Here is an 18,223-nt window from a genome sequence, read left to right on the forward strand (position 1 = left end):
TATTAGGTAGGTAGGTAGGTAGGTAGGTAGGTAGGTAGTTTTCTGTAGTTCCCCATGTGAGCAACGGGAGCGCGCGCCTGCAGGACCCGTGAGTGCCCATTCTCGCTCAGCCGCGGGCAGCACTGGGGACACCCGCGGGCCCGTCACGGGCACTTGTGGGCGATGGGGCGAGGTGGGGCAGGGGCTCAGGATGTGCCAGGCCCAAGACGCGGCCCTGTGCCTCGTCCCTGCTCTCACCAGCCCTCGCCCTCCTGCAGCCCAGGGCTGTGTCTGTTGCAGATGCTGCGGCACAAGAAGCTGCCACCGCTGCGCCTGCGCTCCAGAACCCCGGGTGAGGTCTGGGCACGGCTCCCATGGCAGCAATGAGGGGTGGGCAGCATGGGGGGCTTCAGGCCCGCGTGACCTCCCCTTTCGGCAGGCCGGGCCTGGCAGGCCAAGCCCCGCTGTGCCAGGTCCAACCTGGACAGACCTGGCTCCGTGCCCCCAGCTGTGCCCCCTGCTCTGCACCAGCAAGGTCCTGGGGAGGGGGAGCAGGACTGGCCCCCATGGGCTGCTCACTCTGCGCCTGGCCCTGCCCCTGCCCCTGCCCAAGTCTTGCCCCTGCCAATGGCCCTGCTGCCCTCTGCTCCCTTGCAGGGTGGGCCACACGGGCTCTGGGACCCCCGTCCTCACAGCGGTGCTCAGTCCCTCCAGCCTGATGCTCAGTCCTCGTCTCCCCTCAGCACTAGATGCCACCCTGGGCACAGGCAGGCAGGCAGCAGAGAGACTCCCCCCCATTAAGGGTGCTGCGGGTTTAGCTCCCCTGGGGGCAGGCCAGGAGAGGAGGGAGCCTACACGTGGTGAGTTTGGGTCCAGCCTGAGCTGGGGGGCTTGTGCAGTTGCATGGGGAGGGGGCAAGGTCTCTGCATGGGGGCACCCCCTCTCCCTCCTCGGTCTCCATTCCCAGGGGCTGAGCTGATCCAGCCCCTCACAGCCCCACGACACTTTCTTCCACCCGCCAGATGCCTGTTTGGGCCAGGAGACCCCTCTCCAGCCTTACTGCCCCTCATCCCTGGTCCCCTAGCACCCTCCCCCTACCAGGGGCATTTGCATCTCAGGCGACCAGCCATGTCCCTGGGGTCTCTCCCAGACCTGCTCCCTGAAGGGACTCCCACCCGACTCCCGTAGAGGAAGGCCCTGCCCTTGCGGCACGCAGGACTCCTGGCAGGTGCCTCCATGCGCTGTGTTCCAAAAGGGCTGCTCATCCTGCGCCCTGGCAGCAGAGTGGGTCCAGCTGATGCTGTGCCCCTTGTCTCCCCCCAGGACCAGGAGCAGTGCCGGGGGGAAGTGGAGGGGTGGGGGAGACCCTCCCAGCTGTGCGGGGCAGCTCTGCCAGGGCCGAAATGTGGCCGGACCCTCCTGCTGCCATGAGTCTCTCCCCTGCCCAGGGGTTGGGGGGCTGATCTGGGGTCAGGGGTCTCTCACCAGGTGTCCTATACCCCTCTCACCCCCATGCAGTGCACGGGACCCTGGGGAAGAGTCTCGCTCTCTGCCGACTTCATGGGCCCTGCAAGAATAAGGGAGGGGGTCGTGGGCTCATCACCTGATCTCAGGGACAGTCCTTCCCAAACCAGAGTGTCGGAGGGGACCTGGGACCTTGAGCTGGGAGATGGTGGCTCACCTGATATGGGTGATAACAACCAACCCCTGGCACCCCCGGGGCCCAGGTCTGTGAGCCCTGCCCAGCCCCAGGGTTATGGGGGCTGCCATCCCTGCACCCTGGGGAGATGGGGAACTCGCTGCGCAGGGGAGTCCATTGCCCCAGCAGCTCTTTCCTTCCCCAGGAGGAGAAACCCCGTGGCGGGCATCGCCATCAGCAGGTGAGCAGGACCCAGGCAGGCTGGGGGCTGTTGAGGGAGACCGAGTGGGCTGGGCGATGGCTGCATGGAGGGGTGAACCAGAGGGACAAGGCTGGGGCTGGGCTGGAGGATGGTGGGCAAATGCATGGCCAGAGGGACTGATGGGGGCAAGAGGTGGCTACGTGTGCAGACAGAGGCCGTGGCGTGACGTCTCCGTAACCTGTGCTGTCTCATTTGCTGCAGCTGGAGCTGAAGGTGCTTCAGGCCCGGCTGGCACAGGCGGAGCAGGACATTGAAGCCATCCTGTCCTGGTAGGTTTGGGGCTGGGGAGGGAGCTGGCTGTTCCCGTTGTGCGGCACAGGGCTCGGGGCACAAGCCCAGGGACCATCCCTGCATCTGTGCATGTCTCTCCATGGGGAAGGGGTGTTTTCTGAGACGTCGCTATCAGCCTCTCTGAGCCCAGACACGTTTTTTGTCTCCACAGCGCAGGGCAAAGGGAGGAACGTCTCTGGGTTAGTTTGCATGGGGCAGAGGCCGGCAGGGCTGTGGGGCAGGGGAGGGAAGAGGCTGAGGCCAAGCTTGGTCAGGCTGGGGGACATCCCAGAGGATGCTGAAGCTGGGAGCAGAGTCCCGACACATGGCGTGTGGGGAGAGGAGGGACCTGATGGGTGCGCAGGGAGGTAACGCTGGTGGGTGCAGGGCCCGATACACTGGGCGCAGGCATGGGCAGGCTCTGCCGGGCTGGGGGGATTCTCATACAGGCCCAAGTGGAGGCGCTGAGGATCCAGAACCTGTTCCTGGTGCTGGCCCTCCAGGCCCAGAGAGAGCAGGATCAGGATCTGGATGACAGCCCCATGGAGGAGAGCCGCTCTGCATGCCCCTGCCCCAGGGGGAGGGGGAGTGTGCGTGTGCCCATGTGTGCACAGGGCAAGAGTGGCCCCTGCTGTGCCAGCCCCGCAGTGGAGGGGACAGGGGGTTGCCCTGGCTCCGTGGGTGGAGGGCTTGTGTTGCAGTGCTGGGCACCACGTGAGCTGTGTGGATGTCACAGTGGGACCAGTGGGGTGACAGGTCTGTGCTGCACTGACCTCTCCTGCTCCGTGGATTGCTGCCCACCAGCCTCCCCCGATAGTCCGCCATGTGCCAGCTCTGGGCCCATGGGCTGGATTTTCTCTTCACTTCTGTATTCCTTTTTCATTTGCGCCAGACTCCCATGGATATGGAGGGGATGGCGGAGGAGTGCTGGCCACCCTGGAGGGGGTAAGTGGGGGACAGGGAGGGGAGGGTGAAGTGCGGGGCTGTCCTAGGTAGCTTGTGAGCTCTGGGCCAGTAGCTATGGGGTGTTGCAAGTGGTGCTGTTTGCAGGTAGGGGAGTCCTTCCATCTCTGGTGCTGGTGGGGATGAATTCAGCCCAGGACCCATTTCTGACCTTTTTGTGCAACCAGGAGCATTATCCCCCACCAGGAAATGGAGGCAGGGTCCCATGAGGACAAGGGGACCCAGACCAACCTGCCCCTGTATGCAGAAGCCAGCACCTAGGCAGAGGGCCCTGGGCATGAACATGCCGGCACCCAGACCAGGGCCTTCTGCTGGGCTGAGATGGGGTGCCAGACCGAACCCCTGCCCATGACGGACGCTAGCACCCAGACAAAGGTTGGCCAATGTCAAAAACGACCAGGACAGGGAGAGAGGTATGGTGCTTTTTGTTGTGTTAATTTGTGAGCCTGGGATCAGAGCTGGATGGGACCTGGGTGATGATCAGGGCCTCTTCTGCCTCCAGGCGGGTCAAGATGACCTATGATGCCCGTCCCTCAGGGTGCCAGTGCCCTGAACCAAGCAGTTGTCCCGTGTGTCAATCCCACAACATGTCTGCCCCTGGATGCTGTGCTCAGGCAGCGTGGGGCCATATCTTGGGAGGGGATTGGCCCCAGGCTGTATGAAGCCCCAAGAGACAGGTGGGAGAGCTTCTTACCCTTACCGTAAAGAAGTTCTTCCTTATGTCTAATGTAAATCTGCTCTCTGTCAGTTTGTGGCCATTACTTCTACTTATCACAGGGGACACCCCGGTAAATAGGGTACCTCGTATTTCTTTCCACCCCCCGCCACGTCCTGGTGAATTTGTAGATGGCCACAGGTCACCTCTCAGCCTTCTCTTGTGGAGGCTGAAGACATCCAGGTCCCTCAATCTCTCTTCCTAGGACCTTACCTTCAGGCCGTAAACCATATGGGTGGCCCTCCTCTGGACCCTCTCAAGGTTACCCATGTCCCTCTTAAAGTGCGGCATCCAAAACTGAATGCAGTTTTCCAGCTGTGGGCTTACCAATGCTGCATAGAGGGGACGTATCACCTCCCTAGACCTGTTTGTGATTCACCTGCTAATGCATAGCAGAGGGTGGTTAGGTTTACTCTTCTCACTTTGTCGCACTGACGACTCAAGTTCATCTTGAAGTCAACTGTGACTCCAAGATACCGTTCTGCTGCTGTGCTGCTTAGAAAGTCTTTCCCCAGTTTGTGAGTGTGATGGTGATTCTTTCTCCCTAGGTGCAGCACTTAGCACTTGACTTCATTAAAGTGCATCCTATTCTGTCCATGATCCATCTCTAACCAGTTACTCTTGTGCAATCAGGAGCAGATGTCCCTCCCAGAGGATGGACGCAGGCACCCAGGCCAGCCTGCCCCTCACCAGAGAGGCCAGCACCCAGGCAGAGGGCCCCCGGCATGCAGACACCTGCACCCAGACAGGGGCCCTCTGCCTGGCTGAGGTGGGGTGCCAGGCTGGCCCTGGGCCAATGCTGGAGGCAAGCACCGAGACCCAGGGGCATCATCGTCTAAGATGGACACAACAGGGGGAAAGATATGATGCTTGTCCTAGGGCTAGCTTGTGAGTGTGCGATCTGTGTGAGGAGCGGAGGGCGCGCTGGAGCCAGGACTCTGTCCCTGGTCCTGGGAAGGGTCTTGCAGTTTGGGAGAAGGATGGGTTGAGGGCCAGGACCCCTGGTTCCTTCCCAGCTCTGGAGGCCTTGGGAGGGAATAGGTTAGTAATGGGGACATGTCTTGTGTGTCTTCAGTAAGTCCCTTTAACCACAAGTGCCTCCAGCGCCCTGTGTGTCTAGGTGGCGCAGGGCTGGGGCAGGGGGTTGACAGCCCTGGGCTCTCTGTTCTGGGAGCCCTCCCCATTGTGTATATCCAGAGCGCAGCCAGGAACCAGCCCTAGGCCCAGCAGCACAGGGGGAGGAAGGCAGATGGGTCCGGCAGGGCTCCCAGGGCCGGTCAATGGGACAGAGGCAGTGGTGGAGAGAGGGGAGACCGGTGCATGGGCTGGTTGAAGTGGCAGTGGCCTGGGGGTTTGGGGTATCTGCGAGGTGACCAGTGTCTCTGCCTCCCACCCCCAGTGCTGACACGGCGGCAGAGGGGAGGAGGCGAAGGTGGGGAGCAGTAAGAAGGTGAGTGTCCCCCCTGCACCCCAGCAGCCCCAGGCGTGAGGGGTGCCCTCCCCCAGGCCACATGATGATCGGGTGGCACCTGCCTCCAGGCCACTCAGGATGACCCATCCTCCCTCTCTGCTAGGGCTCTAGTACCTCATAAGGACCGGGCATCTTCCATTTTGGCCCCTCATTGCCCACCTCTGGGCCCAAGGACCCTGCTGCCAGGGCTTCACCCCGGGGTTTGGAGGTCAGAGCTTCTGGCTCGTCAGGCCTGCTGGGACAGAAAGCCGCACTGAGCCATGTGTGACAACCACGTACTGCTCCCTGCTGGGGAGATTCTCCTTTACCCCGTAGTTGTTCCTGGGTGTCAATGGAGGGGTCAAGATTGACCCCGTCTCCCTGACACTGGTTTCTTCTTACCTGGTTTGCACCCCACTCTGAGTGTGCCCTGACTCTGCCCCTTCTCCCACAGGGTGGCCTGGATTGTCCCATGCTGTATTGCCCCCAGGAGATGAACACCTGAACTCCTCCCCTCCCCACGCACCCCTGTCCTTCCCTCCCTCCATCCTCCCCTGCCTGATCCGGGATGGGCCCACAGGATGCCAGTGTTGGTGATTCTGCGTCTCTGAGCATGTAAGTGGTTTCCTGTTCTTTCTAGGTTTCCGCAGCCTCTTCTTTTGTCTCATTGTCTTGGGCCTGCACACTCCAAATGAGGGGCCATCATTACTTTAGTGCTTCTTCAGGCTACAAGGACCCATGTCCTTTGAACATGCCTATAAGCCAGGCAGGCTGCAAGTACACCTGGGCTATAAGGCAAGGAGGATGCACAAGTGTGAAGAGCAAAGCAAGGGGCATGGTATGAGCCACTTCTGCATTGCTCTGATTTTACACCTGTTCAGCTTTCTGGCTTTAAATGGAGTGCCCTTGGCCTAGATCTGGACCATCAGATGTGGACTGGACAGTCCAGCCCACTGCCGTCAGACTGATGGCAAGATTTTCAAAAGGGCTTAACCTTGGCATGTCCCGCTTTGATCCTTCTGAGTGAAGTATGGTCAACTGGTGCCTTCTGAGTTAGGAGGCGTACTTCCCCCCAGCAGCCAGTCTATGACAAGGGATCGCTTCTCTTGGCGTCCCCACACCCTGGCTGGTGCTCTCAGGGGGAGAACAGCACTCTTCCCTGCTCCCCCACCCATACCTAAGCAGGAAATGCTGCTGTCAGCGGATGCACCAGCGCTCTCAGGGGGTGCACATGCACCCGTGAGTGCCCTCTACACATTGCTGCTGTTGGAAGGAGTCACAACTGTCTCTGGAAAGAAGGCACTCTTTTGAACTACTTCACAGTGCCCCGGTGTTACGTTGCTGTATGATGGATATCCCCCAAAGTATCCAGCTGGAAACTCCATGTTCCCTGGAAATAGTGTCTCTCTGCCTTGTCCTCAAAACACAGATGTGCATATGGGCCTAAACATTTTTGTGAATGACTACAGCTTTTATGAGGAAGGAAAATGCTTATGACCGGAGGTCATCAGTCAGGCAGCCCTGGGGGAAGATAAAGTAACCAGGCTATATGCAGGCTGATCCATCCCTTACCACTCCTCCAACCCCCAGCCCATCATGTCCCCATTTGCTTGTAGCATTCAAAGCCCTAGGAAATCTTAATGTAGAGATTGGCCCCCTCACTCTCATGTATCCTCGTCACAGGCCTCCACCCGCCGCATCTCGGCACTGTGGCTCAGGTGGCCTGGCTACAATCAAGGCAGGCAGTGCCATGCCAAACTGAGGACCTCACCACGATTGCCCTAAGACCAGTGGGAAGAGCCTAAGAGCAGACCTGGAGAGAGAGGCACCCGGGGCTTGCACTGGGACACTTGACACAGAATTGGGTGCTTTCCCAGCTGCCAAAAGAATCTAGCAGTTTTCCCCAAGCCCACCACGCATGGGGAAGCATTGGACGATTTTCTGGCTTTTATAGCATTTAGGAAAAACCTGGAGGCTCAACTCACCACTGCAAGGAGTCCAGCAGGTTCCCACCACAGACCAAAATACCCAGGGAAGCACCACACCGCTCTCCAGACTTCCGGAGCATCGGGTACCCAAGTGGATGCCCTCCCTCCAACACAGATGCAGCAGGACCCCGAGTTGCATGCAGGACCCTGTGCAGAAGACTCCATCTCAGGTCAGTATGGGAGAGGGCTGCCCAGGGTAACCTAAAGTGGGAAATATGTGAAGAACTCCAGAGAGGAGGCTTCCCAACACCACTTACCCAACCAGTACACCTGTGGAGTTGGAGCACCCCAGCAGGAGGCCAGCAGGAAAGCAGGCCTCACTCAGGCACAGTGGTGCCCACAATGAGATGCTGGTGCCTGTGTGGGAAGAACTCATACAAAAATGGCAACAGGCCAGGAAACATGAGGGCCCGGTGGTGGGTGAGAGAGGGGAGCACCAGCATGGGACCAACCCATGCCCAAGAAAGGGATCGCATAGCAAGGAGGCATCGTGGCCTTGCCTGGCTGTGCAGTATGAGCTAATCAACTTATATGACCTTTTTAGTTGTGATTTTGCACATAGAAGGCAGAAGCAGAATCCTTGTGATCGCAATTCTCGCCAGACACCTCGCATAAAAAAAAGACATCCTCATCACGCCGAGATGTCACCAGGGCTAATTACAAGACCCGAGTAGAAAGGGGTGAGCTGCAGGGAAGGAGGAGCTCCAGCCAAGTCATGAACATGCTGTCACACCTGGACCCTCAGGGAACCACTGATCCCCACCTCCAGGCAACTGAAAGTTCACCCAGTGGAAACAACAAAGTTGTGGTGTGGTGTGACCCAGAGGGGTGGGATGTGCCTGCAGCCCAATGCCAACTACAGTGAGCATGAGCCTGTCACAAATCCACTCCCCACTGCAGTAAAAGTGTCTTCCTTCAATTTGTCCTTCCCCTTTCTGACACTAGGTCAAGCCCAGGATGATTGCAGTGACGCCTGATGTTGCCAGTGGGATCCTAGTTGAGAACCATAAAGGGGCGAGGATGCTGCAGCACTGCAGACTCCCTGTGCAGTTGGCCCAGGCACAGCAGGATTCCTGATCCAGCCCATCGCCTGACTTCCCATTGCATCCAGAGGTGCCCTGTGTCCCAGGGCCAAATATGAAGCTGTCATGGTATGTCTTCTCTTAAACCTTTCCATCTTCTGGGAATTGTAGGAGAATGCCTTGAGGGCTGCCTGACATAGGTCAGGGTTGCCTTTTCCTTCTGGTGCCTGTCATAGTGCCCCACATACAGCATGTCCCACAACATAATACACGCCTTGTTCGAGGAAGACAGAATGGAGAGAAAAAGCTCTTTATTTGTAGGACCTAACTGGGGAGCAGCAGCAAGGTTGCCTGAGCTGACTCATTGCGCTGCACCCTGTAGATCACATGAAGGTTTGACTTTATTTTTCCCAGGAGCTGGCAGAAACTGCTCTTACTCGATGTCTTCGTGTAATGGGTAATGGGATTTCCAGCAGCGGGTTATTTTTCAAAGAAGGGGTCTGTTGTATTTTGAAAAAGACAATACTTTCTAGGCTGACATATTAACAAGCCTCTGATCCTGCACGAGATGATCTGCTGGGAGTGAGGGAATGTTGCCCAGTGGGATCCTGGAGAGCTGGAACGAGCACAGCAGGGCTTAGCTGATCCTCTCTGAGTTTTGCTCTCTCCGAATACACACTTTGCTGCACCAGGAGGTTGCAGAAGTCCCAATCTTAGCAGGGCGCTGCAACTCAAGGCCCAAAGCTTTGGCCCTGGCAACTAGTCCTGCAACTAGCTACCTTTCCCTCTCTGCAAACAGGCAGGCATTCATCCCTTGACTGGGCTGGGGAGGGACACTGGGACACCATTTGAGCTTATATTTGAAAGGCTCTGGCTGGAGTGGGAGATGAGCTTGTGTTTTTCTCTTTTGCTGAGTATCCTGCTCCAGTTTTTCCTTTTCCTCCCTGAAGCACCAACCCCACACGATCCTTCCCCAAAGATTAGAGCGTTAGGCAAAGCGTCTGTGCGCATGTCTGCAATACACTGGCTAGTATCAGTGGGTACGACAGAACTAGCCTGTCCAAGTGCCTTGCTGAAGGGTCTTCATTTTCCTGGTGTGGAAATAACGGGATTGATTTCACTCATACAGGCTTTTTGTTCTGCTTTCTTTCTCTCTCTCAAAGGCAGAAACCTGTCCTCTCAAGCTAACCGCACAAGTGAAGCAGTGTGTGGTTCCTGGTGCACAAGGTCATTCCCATGTTAAAAGAAGATATGCATAGGCCTCTTGCTTCAAAAGCAAGTCCCACAGTGATGGGTAAATGGCGATGGGAGCAGACATGTATGATTACCAGAAGCCCCTGGTCACGGACCTTCTCCTGGTCATGGACCTGCACATACAGAGCCAATGACTAGAAGATTATGATTTGTACTTTGAATTGAGACAGGTGTGTAATTAGGCAGCTGCAGTTATAAGGCAACCCCTTCTCCTCATACCCCTCCTCATCTTTGACATAAATAGACTAGATTAAGAGTCTACAAACAACTGCTTATAATCAATTCACTACCAATTTTTGAGGTTATTAATGACCCCCATAGACCAAGGCTTATATCGAGAAGGCCATTTTGATATCAAGGAAAATGGATCCAGAAATGGAAGACAATTGACATCATTAATAAATTTCTTATCATGGACCCCACATCTAAACCTCCTAGTTCCCTTTTCCTAAGACAGAGCTGGACTACATTGAACAAGGTTCATAGTGGAAAACTACCTATTTTTAAAAAGAATTGTATTAAAGTCCCCGAGTGTGAGTGTGGCAAAATCCAAACTATCACATATCACAGAGGACTGTCCTATCTGTCTTTGTAATGATTGCATTAAAGACCTGCACCAGGCTGCTGACGATGGCTCTCCATGAGTATCATACCTGATACAGTCACTCTCGCCTTATCCCTCAGTGCCATTGCTGATAGGATGCTTAGAGCTTGTTCTGTTATTTGGATGCTGTATTCCATAGGAATCAAAGCAAAAAATGGAAGCCGTTGTGCTCTGCTCATAACCCTGGCTCCTAACTGACCGTATCATAGTGCCTGGCAAAGTCCACCTCAGCCCAGCTATGACCCGAGCAGTGCAGGAAACCAACTGCTATAATGGTTGTAGCAGAAGAGCTCACGTCGTGGCCTGGTCAGATCCTGACAATCTGCAGTTCTGCTGAATCCCTGTCATCGACTGTCTCAGGCAGGACACGAGAAGTGGAGGAGAAGAAAACCAGCCCCAAAGGCTGCTGGATAGATGTTTGTTTGATATGTTCCACGATGCCCAGCCGCTTGGCCACAAAATGATGTCAGCAAAAGAAGCAACCAAACAAGAGGTTCAATGTCAAGTGCTTCAAAACCCTGCTAAAAGACATTACGTCCAGCAGTGTCTGAGGGAGAAACGTGCCAAGTGCCCTGATCCTCTTGACACCACTGATCAGTCAGGAAAGAGCGAGAGTTTCAAGAAAGGCATCCACGAGGCATGCTGACAATCCAAGGCTTCTCCACCAAGAAACGTCAGGACTGGTTCAATGAGAGAGACAGCTTTCAAATTCATGCCTTTCAAATAGAAGACACAACAACATCAGCTTTAAATAGAAGTACCTTCATCGGTGATCTTCAGTACAGATAATTCCCTCAATGGCCCCTGCCACACTAACAGTTTTGCACACACACGTGGAAAATGGTTTTCCTCTTTTGTGTGTGTTAGGAAAAGACTCCACTGAATAAGTGTTTAATGTGTAACATGTAATAGAAAAATGGGATAATTGATTATGCCAGTGCTGCAAATCCTGATGAAATCTTCCCTGGGCTCACATAAGGGCTTCACTGAAGAGAAGGTGCTTGGGTTTGGTCTAGCACATCATCCTGCACGTTCCCTTAGTCATTGCTTTCCATTTGCCCTGAGGGTTTTCTCCCCCTCCACTTGCCAGAGGAGTCTGATCCCTTCCTCAGGCTGGAACAGGGCCAGGTTTCAGATGGCAGATCACATCAGGATTTCTTTGCAGGTACCGTCCGTGTAGGAGATTTCACCTCTGGGGTCCAGCTCTTTGTCCTGACACATGCAGAGTTCCCAGTAAATGTGTGGACATGGGGTCCGTCAGCACTGTGGCAGCTCGTGGGATCTAAGCCTTCCCTCTTCCCCTCTTGTGTCACCATGTGATATAAAGGTGACCTGGGAAATGTCCGGCTCATCCTGTCTTTGCTCTCTGAGTGCTCAGGACCAGTCCTGCCATGAGCGTCTCACCAGAGCACATCCACATGAGGTGCCAGGGCTTGAATTCCCCTGGAGAGGCCATGGCTGGTCACGGGCCCTGTTCTGCAGGGCACTGCTCTATCCAGTCGTCTTTTCATTCTTGTACTGGAGTCACTGGGGTCACGGCAAGAAATCAGGGTCCCAGTTCATCCCACCTGACCACTCCAGTAGGGTCCCCTCCAGGATACCTTGCGTGAAGTCTTCCCCAGGATCAGGTCCCGGAAGACAGAGCAGGCCAGAGACCACAAGGGAAGTCCAAACTATGCTACACTTGCTATTGCTGAAGGGGTATGTTGATGGGCTCCATTAGAGCAGATGTGTCTCCAGGGACATGGGATCATTGAACAGGAGGACTGGAAGGGGCCGCACAATGTCATCTCATCCAGCCCCCTGATCCAGGTGCTGTCATCCCTGAGTAACCCATCCCAGCCAAGTGTCCGTCCAACCTGCTTCTCAAAGTTTCCCGTCACAGAGACACCACCTCTCCTCTAGGCAGCCTGCTCCAATGTCTGGCCCTTCTCATGATCAGAAAGTCCCTGGTGAGGCCTCCCCAGTGCTGAATAGAGGGGAAGAGTCATTTCCCTTGACGTACACATGACACTCCTGTTAATACAGCCCAGGACGCTGTTCTCTTTTTTTGGAACAAACAGGAGGGAGAAATGGGAGACACAAATTTGTAGCTCAGTCTTGGTCAGAGCCACCTGCCCATGGGCCACAAAGCTGAGACCTGGGTCCTCCCTGATGTAACCTTGGAGCCGTCCAGGTTGATTGTGGGTTAAGCTGGCCTCCTCCTCTATTAGCAGGGTCGGGGCCAGCTCTGCTCTCACCCTAGCGTGATTGTCCCTCTCAAACGAGGACCCATGATCCACCCATCTCTGAACACCTGTTCTGCAAGGAGCATGCGGCAAGCGGGACCCAGATTTCCTCCTGCTTCACAGCCAGCTGTTCAGCCTGGGCATCATGCAGAGCCTGCTGATTTTCCTGGCCCTGGGGAGGGGGAGAAGGTCAGATGAAACACCAGCTCTTTGATCCCCGCAGAGCTGCACCAATTCAGTTGCTCTGGCAGCAAGCGAGCTCAGCCCAGGCTCAGGTGGCAGTCAGGACCCCTCTGCACACCCCCAGCCAGGCCAAGCAAGCTGATGTTTGGCTGTGGGCCTGCAGCACTGCTCAGCTGGGTGTCGTGAAGCCCCAGTGGGGTCCTGAACCTCAGACAAAGCCGGCTTGCTCAACAGTTCGCAGCACGGGCCCGGGACTAAAGCCCTGGATAGGGATTGGGGAGAGCTGTGCACAGCTCAACAGTTGTGACCTCTCTGTGCCTTCCTCTACATGTGGAGTAGGGCGATAGCAGCCCCAGCCTCTGCTGTGACAGCCCTTTGGGATGTGCTGCTGGAAAGTGCTAGGTGAGACCTATGTAACATCATGGCATAAATCAATGGAACCCGCAGCATCTGAACGGACAACGGAGGCTCCTAGTCTGGTGACCCTGGCGAGTAGAGACACTCAAAAAGGCCGAGGTGGACTTGATCTAAGTTATGGTTTTATCTGTAAGCAGTGTAACTTAGATTGGTAGCAAGAAGAGCACACCTCTGCCCTTGCAGGGGGTGCAAATCTTACACCAGTTTCCTCCACTTAAACGACGTGTGCCAAACTTCTCTTCTGCAGTGGGTGTAGACCGGACTGTGATCACTTATTCCAGTTATAGCGTAATGTCTGCCCCTGGCCGTCTGTCCAGATGTACTGAGCAGGATGCAATGAGGCCAGGCCAGAGGCCTGCAGCCAGGCAGTCTCAGTGAGAGACAGGCCCAGCCCTTGCGGGGACAGGCACCCCCTGCACTCAGCCCGGCGCAGCAGCCTGGTCCCAGCGGGGCTGGGGATGCAATCCAGGCAGCCGGTCCTGAGGCCACGGACAGCAGGGCCCACACGCTGCAGCCCTGGCAAGCCTGCGTGGCCTGCAATGACCTTGGCTGGGCAACACTGAAAGCTCTTGGTCCCGACCCTGTGTGCATGATGCTCAACAGGTGATGCTGTATGTTCAAAGTGCACACGCATTTTTTCGTGGCATGAATTAATTGATTCATGGATTCACAGACATTAGGGCTGGAGGGGACCTCAGAAGATCATCGAGTCCAGCCCCCTCCCCTGGGGCAGGAAGTCAGCAGGGATCGTAGGATCCAGCGAGATAAACATCCAAATGTCTCTTGAAGGCTTTCAAAGTCGGTGCTTGAACCACCTCCAGCGGCAGTCTGTTCCAGACCTTGGGGGTCGCACAGTAAAGAAATTCTTCCTTACGTCCAGCCTGAAACTGGCCCCAGTTCTGTGCTGTGCACGGGGCAGTGCCAGCTGCCCGCCCTTGCAGTCCCAGGACACGGGGCCGGGGCCTTCTTCCAGGTGCTCCGTGGCGGGAAGATTGACCACCTCCCAGCCAGGAACATGGGATTAGGGTTCAACCGCCTCAGCGCCCTGGCCTGGTGCAGCCAAAGGCCCCAGCTGCAGCAGGTCCTCAAGCCAGCTGCTACCCCCACACCTGGGGAGCACATCTGGGCACATTGCACATGTCCACATCCAGATGGGGACAAGTCTCCTCACCCCTGCTCCCAGCCCAGCATTGTAGGGGGCAGGGCTTGGCAGCCGTCTCGCAAGTGGGCCAGGCAAAGCCTGGGCTGAGATATCGAACCAGCCGTGTTGAAGGGGAAAAACAAAATGGTTCCAGTCTGCCATTTTGTTTGTGAGTGAGTCATGTAGCCAGGTCATGACCTTGCTGTAAACTAGGTTTTTTTTTTCTCTTTCTCCAGTAACAAGTTGAAGACATGTGCAGACTTGTCTGCGTCGTGGCTAATGTTGATTGGTTTATCCTGTTGCTATGCTTATGACGTCACATTTTCTATATTACCCCCTCACTGCCTATGTTCAGAGTCAGACCTCATGGCAAAATTCTGAATTTGTGTGTGGCGCTGACCAGGAATGCATTTTTTATTAAACTAAGTCTTTAAACTTCGATTGTCCTGTTCGTTTGAGCCTCCGCCCAACGAACCCGGGGATTAAGTTTTCCCCCTACAGTGCGAGTAGCCAGGCTTGAAGGCACTGCTCAATGGCCTCACCAAGGCTACGGTGCTGGGAGGGGCTGTGTGGGCCCGGGGCAGGGCCTGCCACCACCATCACCACCTCCAAGAAGCTGTTGATCAAGACTGAGGACGTGATGAGAACAGTATACGGCAACGTGATGTTATGAAAAGAAGAACAAGACTTATTTGCACGATTTTTTTGTAGGATAGTTTTGCAGAAAATCCAAGGATTTGAGCTTCCCATACAATAATTTCAGATTTCCGACCTGGCAATGGCAGAGGACAGCGTGGCCTGGAGACCCGGACACCTGGGTGCTCACCCCACTCGCTGGCAACATGCTGCTGGGCTGCGGGTCACGCCATTCCTGCCTCAGTTTCCCTGCCGCCCCGAGTTGGATCTGAGCGGCATCAGGCTGGGTATAATGGGTAGGAGCTGTGGCTGGGTCTGGCAGGGGTGACCAGCTGCAAAAAACAGGGGTAGGAGCTGCAGCTGGCTCTGGGGCATTGGGCTGGGTATAACGGGGACAGGAGCTGCGGCTGGCTCTGGGGGTGTCAGGCTGGGTATAGCGGGGATAGGAGAGGTGGCTGGCCTTTGGGGGCAGACATTGGCCTAGGTATAAGAAGGGGCAATGGTCTCAGGTTACATCAAGCCAAGTTTAGGTTAGATCAGAGGAAAAACTCAGGAGGCGGGTAGTAAAGCACAGGAACAGGCTCCCAGAGAGGCTCTCTAATCTCCATCCTTGGAGGTTTTGAAGCCCTGGCCAGAAAAAGCCTTGGTTGGGATGATGTAGTTGGGGCTGGCGCCCCTGGTGCCCAGTCCAGGCAGAGGTGCTCTGTTCCCTGCCCTGGGCTCAGCCCCTGTTGCCCTTTCCCCATCCAGCTTTTCTGCTTCCCCTTCTCCCCATGGTGGGCAGAGACGTGGCGGTGGAGCTGAAGACCGACCTGAGGTGGGTGAGCACTTGCTGGGGTGGGGGAGGGGACCCAGGTGTCTGGGTTCCCAGATCCCCCTTGGAACCCTCCAACCCCCTCCCGGAGCAAGGGCAGCTCAGGTGTCCGGCCTCTTGGCTTGCCCCTGACTCTGTCTCCCCAGAGCAGGGAGATAACTCAGGCCCCCTGGCTCTGCTGCCTGGTGCAATCTCCCAGCACGCTGTGGGCTGGGGCAGGATGCCTGGGGTGGGTCAGGACTCACGCTGGGCTGGTGCCCACTGGCTTGAGCAAAGCCCATGCAGATGGGGCCCATGGGGATGGGAGGGCACGGTCAGCTGTGGCTGCCCGAGATGGGCACCAAGGTCGCAGCTCCCACCCCTGGACTCCTGGGTCCCAGGCCCAGCTCGTGTAGCGGTTGGGGGTTGCACGCTTCCACGAGTGGCTGCATATGTCCGAAGGGCGACAGAGCTCTCATTCGCCTGGTACTCTGGAGCAGGATCCCCGGTGATCTCCAGCACAGTGTTATTGGTCACCCTGAAGATCTGCAGCCTCTTCCACTCGCCCGAGATCTATACCACCATCTTCTCCCATTCGGCAATGCTTGTTTTGCAAGTCCAGGCACCACCTTGGGCAGAGCCAAGCTGCTCTTGGAAATATTCCTTCACAGGCAGTGCTTAGTTTCATGATCCTTGCACCTCTTTGTACTCCTGACTCGTTTTCCTCTTTAGGCAACTGCTTGTGGTGCAAGAACTGCAGCCAGGACTGCCGGGCAGCTTGGCAGCTGGCTTGCAGAACAGCAGCCACCCAACGTATCCTGTCCAGTGTCTGTATGAGTGTGCATGCACATGGGCGCAAGCTGGTACTTAGTTCTGTCTGCTGGTGTTGCAGCATGGAGAGCTGGTCTGTCCACACTGGTCTATTGGGAGCCTGAAAATGACACTGGCTATCCAAAAAAAATATATTGTGGGGTTGTTTCTTTGGGGTTTTTTTTGAGTTTAACCTGAGCTGGTGCTTTTGTTTCGTCTCCCGTCATGTACTGCACAGCACAGTGCCTGGCAGTAGTGGAGAATGAGCATGGGATGCCTTTGCATAATATTGAGTGTATGCTTCAGAGGAAATTACCCTCTGTGTGGAAGCAAAAACTCATAATAAAATACAAGCCAGATGTTTGGCTACTATATGGGTGATTTTACTTAGAGGGACAAAGTTGTAGGAGACAGTCCATCTTGGAGCAGCATCTTGGTTAGCCCTGTTGTTAACAGGACAGGAGCATGTGGAATCAGAAAAAATATATGCCTTAAACTTTGATTATTTTAGTTATAAGATGACATAACCGCTTTGTGTAGAATTGCTGGCTCTGTATAGTAGAACAGATAAGGGCAAGTGTTTGTTCTTTGTAACTCCTCTGCAACTGCTTCGCTCACCGTGGCCTTGAAGGTAGCAAAAAAAAAAAAAAAAAAGTATATACAAATTTAATTTCCAGGTGCAAGAAGGAGGTTTGTGAACTAATCTCGCCTCCTCCATTAGTTCCCATCCTGATTACAGCAAAGAAATAATGAAGTAATATTATAGCCGGTTTTCATGCTAATTTCACTGTATGATCACGTAAGTTGTAAGCAACTGTTAAAAAGTATATAAGCCTCCTGATTTTGCTCTTGGGGGGGGACCCCTTCCAAGTGCTTGGGAAATCCATGTCACTTTGGAACTCCCCCTACAGCTGTAGTCTCTTTTGAATAAAATCTTCTGCTGACCTGACCCAAAAGTATACTGCGTGTGTTTCCACGACAGTTCCTGGTGCTGTGACTCGGATCCAGAACACAGGCTGAAGAAGGAGGACCGCAGGCTGCCCTCCCCCCCCCCCCCCCCAAACCCCGAGGCACCAAACTTGAGAGGTAAGAGACCTAATTCAAAATCTCTATTGGGGTTTCAGAGGAGGACTGTCTGTAGGCTCCCAACTTGGCCGTGGTAACTGGATCTGAACCTTGTTAAAACAGGTCAGTCTGAACCTTACTGCCTGCTAAAATTTTCTGTCTGGTAAAGGATCCCATTTTGTGTCTGGTAACGTACGTTTTATTTAGGGAGAAACTGTTTGAGGCATCTTCATCCAACAGCACATCGGGCTTGTAGTTAATTAACTAAGGTGGTGTGGGGTAGGAGGTCTGGCTGACTGAATAAATGTGCGTGTGTGTGTATTTAGAAATATGAGCCACTGACCAGGACTGAGACTATGGTTGGTTTCAGCCGCCTTAATTCTGCCTGACAGGGCAGTTTTGAAAGCAAGGGGGCCCAACTGGAACCTCGTGACCCAGTGGACAGGGCTTATTGAATGAATGTGTGTGTATTTAGAAATATGAGCCACTGACCAGGACCGAGACTATGGTTGGGTTCAGCCGCCCCAATTCTGCCTGACACGGCAGTTTTGAAAGCAAGGGGGCCCAGCTGAAACCTCGTGACCCAGTGGACAGGGTGTCTGAGTGATTTTGTCTTTTCCAAACCCCTTGTCCCAGTAGCTTCTGCCGAGAGCAGGAGTGAAAGGATCCCTCTAGTGTTTCCCTCCCCATTTCCATTTTATGAGCCGGTGTCGGGTCAGAAGCCTTTTGTCTGGGCAGTGAAAAACTGCGGGGCAAGGCACTGAGCAGCCCGGACATCCTAAATAAGCCTCTCCTACGTCTCCC

The 18,223-nt window shown here is 55.1% G+C and overlaps 1 protein-coding gene and 1 long non-coding RNA gene across 5 annotated transcripts in view; one reads left to right on the forward strand and one right to left on the reverse strand.

The window, feature by feature from the left end:
• The window catches only part of LOC132250066 (scavenger receptor cysteine-rich type 1 protein M130-like), a 339,402-nt gene that overhangs the window by 145,174 nt on the left and 176,005 nt on the right, over nt 1-18,223 (reverse strand). The gene's annotated exons all lie outside the window — the stretch shown is intronic.
• On the forward strand, nt 3,156-14,556 carry LOC132250271 (uncharacterized). Of its 4 annotated transcripts, XR_009461936.1 has the most exons (6): nt 3,156-5,278; nt 5,733-5,893; nt 6,962-7,436; nt 7,811-8,127; nt 8,212-8,417; nt 9,452-14,556. It is a non-coding gene; the product is annotated as an uncharacterized LOC132250271 (long non-coding RNA). The 4 variants fall into 4 exon arrangements; XR_009461933.1 differs by having other exon boundaries at nt 3,156-5,893; XR_009461934.1 differs by having other exon boundaries at nt 3,156-5,893; nt 7,233-7,436.

This window comes from Alligator mississippiensis, chromosome 4 (assembly GCF_030867095.1).
Source record: "Alligator mississippiensis isolate rAllMis1 chromosome 4, rAllMis1, whole genome shotgun sequence".
Lineage (NCBI taxonomy): Eukaryota > Metazoa > Chordata > Crocodylia > Alligatoridae > Alligator > Alligator mississippiensis.